The sequence below is a fragment of the Gavialis gangeticus genome, unplaced genomic scaffold (assembly GCF_001723915.1).
Source record: "Gavialis gangeticus isolate Ggan-Ray unplaced genomic scaffold, GavGan_comp1, whole genome shotgun sequence".
NCBI lineage: Eukaryota > Metazoa > Chordata > Crocodylia > Gavialidae > Gavialis > Gavialis gangeticus.
Window position 1 is genome coordinate 37,824,384 of NW_017729028.1, and position 6,769 is coordinate 37,831,152.

The 6,769-nt window shown below is 43.9% G+C and overlaps 1 protein-coding gene across 3 annotated transcripts in view; it reads left to right on the forward strand.

Moving 5' to 3' along the window:
* RUNX2 (runt related transcription factor 2) overlaps positions 1-6,769 on the forward strand; it is a 251,017-nt gene that overhangs the window by 221,123 nt on the left and 23,125 nt on the right. The gene's annotated exons all lie outside the window — the stretch shown is intronic.

A 6,769-nucleotide genomic window follows, 5' to 3' on the forward strand; every position in this document is an offset into this window, starting at 1 on the left:
TGTCCCTTAAACATACCATCTGAGGCTACTTAGTAGCCCATGTGAAAATAATTGTTGGTTTTTCTCCATTCCTAGTGGACAGATTTCCCCATTGCAAAACTACCTATTGCCACGTTTAGCTGCCTTGGATTTGGTGGGCATTGAACTAAATCAGGGGTAGGCAAAATGCAGTCCACGGGCCAGATGCAACCCACCAGGCCATTCTATCTGGCCCGCAGGGCCCATAAAAAATTTAGAAAATTAATATTAATCTGCCCTGGGCTGCCTGTCATGCGGCCCTTGATGGCTTGCCAAAACTCAATAAGCGGCCCTCCGCCCAAAATAATTGCCCACCCCTGCTCCTGACTGTACCTTATCCAGTAGTGGCAGACCATTTTCCCTTCCCCCCAAACTCATGTTTACCCTTTGGGTTGCACTGCTCTGCTTTCTGGATGTGTGAAATAGAGACAACAATGCTTAGCTACATTAAACAGGGCTTTCTTGCTTACTTAGTTTCTGTCTATACAGCTCTTTGAAAATGTAGAAACCTATGGGCTATTTTAATGGAAATCATGTCTGGGTTTCTTAGCTTGGAAAATCTCCACTGAGATCTGCAGTATGGACATTTAGTTTGGCTTGGAAGAGCAACAAGTAGCCCTGCAAACTTCCGGGAGAAAGCAAACTTCCTGTTTTTAATTACAGCTTTGCTGCCTTCCATGTATGCAGGAGACTCTCATCCTGCGCAGTAAAGCCCAGACTGAGTGGCCTGGTGCTTAGTAAGGGGGTTGGGCGTTTCTTATGATGGTGACTTTGACATTTGCCTAGCTACGAGGGGATGAATGAGGAGCCAGCCAGCACAGAGCTGCCAGGCCGATGTCAAGGGATCAGGGAAGTGCACGATTTAAACCAAAACCAAAACTGTGTCCCCAAACAAAGATCAATTCCAGCGAAAAATCTTTGTTAAGTTGAAGCTAAATATATCAGTAATGGAGGTGGAGCTAGTGGAGGAGTGTTGTGTTTAGAAAACAATAACTCTTCACCCTCCCCACGTTTGTTAAAATTAAGATCCCCCTTTTTAAAAAAAGAGCTTGTATTAACAAGTGCCTGAGAGGCAACGAGAGTTTTATAAAGGCAGATGAAATACCTACAGACAGCTGCTAAGCATGAAATGGGAGCTGAAACAGGCTTTACTGTAGAATGGTTTCAGAACGATGACTGATCCGGGAGGCAGCTCCAGGGGCAAGGTATGGAGCGGAGGACTGAGATCTCCATGAGAAGGAGCGCAAGCGTTTAATCAGCATCTAGGGCACAGGCTTATAGAAGGTGGCAAACAGCCCAGGAGCTCGGCGGCTGAGCTGGTGCCAAGGTGAACAACTTGCTGAACAGAAGAAGGAATCAAATGCGAGGAATGGGGAGTGCGAGGAGATCTGCTGACCTAAAGCCTGTGGCGGGATGATGTAAGAAAAACGAGGCTGGGCAGCAACAGGGAAATCACGCAGAAATTCCTGGTTGGAAGAATCATCTGCAACAAACTGCATACAGGAAGGACTGTGATGTGGATACTGGCAGGTTGGGAGGAGCCACAGAGGAATCCTGGCAGTGGGAAAAAGGCATCTCTCTATCCCCGTCCTTTTCCTCCCTCTTTCAAACATCTCTTTTAACAGGGTTTTTTGTTTTCCTTTTGATTCCTGCTTAAAGGCAGCTTGCAATTTCTTACAGGTGAGGAGGAGAGCAGAGGAAAATCGAAATACCAGTGAACTCTAATTAGGCCCTCTCTGTACTGGGTTGTAAAATGAGATAGGAAACCAAGTCTGAATATTGTCCCAGGTCCGCTGCTTCCTAGTTCAGCCTGGCGTAGGTGGTGCACGTTGGTTTGGAGCTGTTTAATAAAGGTCCTTGCCCAGGACCCATATTCAAACTGTTACAGCTGCAATTGTGTTTTAACGTACCGCCTTCATTCTGCTTCTTGGCAAGTTTTGAAGTTCGTAGGCTCTTTCTGTGGCTCGTATGAACTGGGGAAGTTGGGTTTAAAACACTTCAAGCTCTAGCTCTCCCATGCAGCTGAAGGTGAATGAAGTTAATAATGTAGACTGAGAACCATTACTGTTTACAACCCTAATGTATTTTATATGTTGTGACTGACTATGAAAGTTTATCTCCAGCCAAGTGTTCAGCAGGCTCTCTGTTTTCCACCTTCTGTTTGATTTAATCTGCCAAAGAGTTTACCGAAGATACTGTTGAATTGTTGTTCTGGTCCTTGTACCTCTCTATCATCTTCAGTCACAGGATCTCAAAACCTCTCTCACACTTTAATGCATTGTTTCTCCATCCCTTGGCATTGAGATGGTGCAAGGTACTAAAATATCCCTCTTACAGACGGTGACCTTAGCCAGAAAATTTAAACATTGTGCTCAGTTAGACACAAAGTCAGTGTTAGAGCTGGAACAGAAATGGTGCTGTAAGCCCTTTATCTGATTTTCTCTCTGTAAGCACTCAAATGACTGGATGGACTTTGCAAAATATCTAATCAGCCCCCCTTTCTCTAGTGCAATCACCCTGCACGCTTTTTCCATGATGCTCCCGTCTCTGACTGGCGTATATCTGTTTAGCTTCAGGCAACAAAGGAATGAATTCAGGTTTGAATTCAAAGAAAAGGGTCCACTCGGGACTTTGTACCAGGTTAACTACATTAATGTAAATTAAATTAATTTAATATCACACCTGGTGCAACTTCTGTGCCCCATGTTAGACTGGTGTGGCTGTGGCTGTAGACAAGGGAGATAGTTTTTAAAACTGATTTTGGATGTAGGAGTGTTCAAAAATGACTTGGGCACTTAGATACCTATGGTCTGGTCTGCACAGTTTTTGTATGGGTAAACTGATGTTAGTTACTAATGGGTGGGTGCAAGTCTAAGTATAAATACAGCTATATTTGCATAGTTATACTTGCCTGGGTTATTTCCTTCCCTGTACTGGGGTAAAGTATCCCATTGAACTGATATAACTGCATCCACATCGAGCTTGTATGGTTAGTCTGGTGGAGTTAATGCAGTAGATCCTTTGTGTGTACATAATACTTGTTGTTGTTGCTCATCCTTCGAATTTGAAGATGACCATGATGCCACTGGTGGGTTTGGTTTCTGTAAGCACACGAGTGGCTGATCAGGCCGATTTGTGCTTTGAACTATCTGTGGCACACTGAGCAAGAGATGCCACTTTGGGTTGCTTGATCAACAGCGGACGTGCTACTGTTGTGAGATTTATACCATTTGTGCTTCTGCTGTGCCTCAGCAGTCCTCTGCTCATAGACGGTAGCTCTGGTATGGGTGAGGCTTTGCCAGGTGGAACGATCGTGAGCAAAATCTTCCCAAGACTTCAGGTCAGTGTTGAAATGTGTCAAGGATGGCTTGAGGGAGTCCTTGAAACACTTCTTCTGGCCTCCCTGAGAGCGCTTTTACTCCTTTAGTTCACCGTAGAAGTTCTTCGGCAGGACTTAAGCCTTGTTGAAGCTCAATGGGACTCGCATTGCTCTTGCATCATTTTTATGCAGGCATAGAACTATAGAAAATTTGGGCTGGAAGGGACTGGAGGAAGCCATCTAGTCCAACCTCCTGATTAATGCAGGCTCATCCTTGTCTAAACCATTCCAGACAAGTGCTCATCTAATGTGCTCTTAACAACTCCCAGGGATGGAGATCCCACAATCTTTCTAGCCTGTTCCAATGCTTTATTACCCTCACAGAAAGTTCATCTTAATCTCCTTTTTCGTAATTTAAGACCATTATTTATTCTCTTGTCCTCTGTGGCCCTAAGGCATAATATAGCACCATCCTGTGCAAAACCACCCTTCATGTATTTTTGAAGACTGTTATTACATTTCCTCTCAATGTATTCTCCTCTAGGCTAAAAAATCCCAGTTCTTCCAGCCTTTCTTCATAAGTCATGTTTCCCAGGCCTCTAGTCATTTTTCTCATTCTCCAGTGGACTATTTCCAATTTCTCTACATCCTTCATGAAGTACAGTACCCCTAACTGGACATAGTCCTTTAGGTGAGGCCTTGCCAGTGCTGGATAGAGTGGAAGAATCGTTCCCCTTGACATGCAGGTGATGCTCCTGTTAATACAAACCAACATCCTGTTGGGTTATTTTTTTGCATGCTTCTCAGCTTATATTCAGCGTGCTGGACACTGTGACCCCCCAGTCCTCTTATGGGCATGTCTAAACTGCTTCCATGCTGCTCCCATGTGTGCTGATCTTGAACACAACCTGCCTCCATGCTTCTGCTTTGCAGGCACCAAGCCCAGAAACGAGGCAGCAAAGCTTTCCTGGGGCCGACCCTGCATCCACTCTCAAGCGCGCTGGAGACAGGGCACCTAAGAAAAGGCTGGGGGGGTTTCCCCCAGGTGCTTCACTGTCCCAGTGCTCGGCTTGGTGCGCAGGAAGTGGGGCAGGTGGTTGGAGCACGTGGCTTGGCGGCACTCTCAGGGGTGCTGAAGAAACTGTATAAGCTGCTTTGAAAAGAGGCCTGATGTCTCAGGAAGCAACACAACAGTTTGGATAAAAGTCACTGCATGCCCATCATGAAAGGGAGGTGGATCCTCTGCTTTGCTGGGAGAATTTACTTTCCAGCCTGAGAATTACACCAGCGTATCTTGTCTTGACCAAAAACAGCAACACATTTTTCCATCGAATTCAGCTGTAGTCCCCATGTTAAGCTCTCTCGCAAGCACAGGAGCTGCTGCTCTTACAGCTTCAGTTTTGTGGTCTTCTGCATAGCGCCCTCTAAAAACAAACAGTTGCTTTCAACTGCCTTAATGCAGAGTTAGGTGTGTCTGTTTATGTTCAGGAAACAGAAGACTTCATACCAGGGGAAAAGAAAAAACAAAAAACATTAGGGCACTGGAAAAAGGCACAGGTTGAGGTTGAAAATGTGCATTCAAGTGATTTCAGTGCTGCAGCAGTGTCTTCGTATCTGTTTAAATCAGGCATTTAATCTTTTTATAAATGTGTGCGAGGCAGGGAGGTGCTTTCTTTTTTTTTTTTCTTTCTTTTTTTTTGCCCCTTTTTACTATACTGTTTAGCTTGTGGATGGAGAAAAAATTGTGCTATCTGAGTTTGTGAGTTTAAGTTTTTTCGCCAAAAGCTTAACAATTTGTAAGGTTTGATTTTCCCCTGAAAAAAATCACTTTGAGAACAAGGCCCTGGGTAACCAAAATATGTTTGTTTTTGTTTAAATTGCTCAGCGGAGAAATCTTCTCTTGTCCATTGTTAGGAAGGAGGTTTAAATCAAAGGAAAATTCTACATATACTAAAATATACAGGCAGCTCTTTGAAAGCAAAGCCAAACAAAACTTTGAAAGAGACCTTTTCCTTGATGCAGAAGTTTTGAGTTAGTTTACTGTGCCGAACCCTAGTGGAAAGAACAGTCTGAGAAACAAATCTCAAATCCACTTTTGGAGGCGGAAGTCGGGAAAAGCATTGCAGTGACAGCATGTGAGAGCCTCGCTCAGAGCTCCTCGGTGAAGGCTGAGCAATAAGCAGAAAAGTGTTGAAATTTATTGGAATTTGATTTTCTAACTTCACTATTTTTTTTTAGTCCTAAACAAGCTGCAACCCTGGCTATGTCAGGCCTTGATTCTCTCCTTCTTACTGATGTTGGCTCAGCCCTACTCCACAAATAGTCCTACTGAAAACAGGAAAGGGGGGGGGGGTGTGTGAGCGACTCCACAAATAGTCCTACTGAAAACAGAAAGGGGTGTGTGTGTGTTAGAGAGAAAGAGAGCGAGAGAGTTAGTGCTTAGGGAGAGTGAGCACTGCAAGTTCTGGTCCAAATTAAGAACCAAATTCCTGGCTAAGTTTCATTTAGGTATAAACGTAAACTAACCAAAAGAAAAGCTGGACCCGACATCTCCTCTGTTCCTGTTTTAAATGCTTCTAGTTGTTCAGTGCTGAGTCCTTCATATTCCCTATATCCTTGGCCATCCAGACAAATATTTAGGCTCTTTACTAATACTCAGATTGAGATATTGCTGCTCTGTTTTGGTTGGTTTTTTTGTTTTTTAGTCAATATCTTGGCTTCCTGGACCCTCCCGAGATGCTTGTTGAATTGCTTGAAGGCCACAGTAAGTGGTTTTTGTTCCTAAGCCAAAGCTGGTACTATTCCTCCATTGCCATATCCACATAACTTTCAGCGAGGCAGGTTCAGGTCTGCTCCTGAACTCTAGGTCCCCTGCCACTGGAACACATTAGGCTGATGATAAACACCTCCAACTTGACATCAATGTATAATATGCAACATACCAACCAGCTCATAAATCCTGCTTTTAACATGACCCAGTTACAACCAAAATGGGCCATAAGAAAGCATAAGGATGTCCCATCTGAATACAGCCGTTCTTGAGAGATTTACATGACCAACAATTTATCATTTAGCTGTAATTTTGAAAACGGTCTTAATTGACCGCACATGTTATCAAATGAGAGGCAGTCATCCTGGCCATACAAACACACACACACTTTTCCCACTCTCTTGCCTCTGTTGCTGGTTTCAGCAGCACTTCAGAAAGAAAGAGTTAAGGCTCTGCAGGGTAGATGCAGTGGCAGAAATCGATTGATAAAAGTATCGATAACAAGGCTTCTATTTTTAGGAGGGGAAAGCTTGCTCTGACTGGTGTGTGTGTGTGTGTGTGTGTGTGTGTGTCTGTGTTTTGGTAGCCATAAGTCATTAGTGGTTTTTAATTTTTTTTGAAACTGAAATAAGGGCTGAAAGGGTGGATTTTTCCCTTTTTTT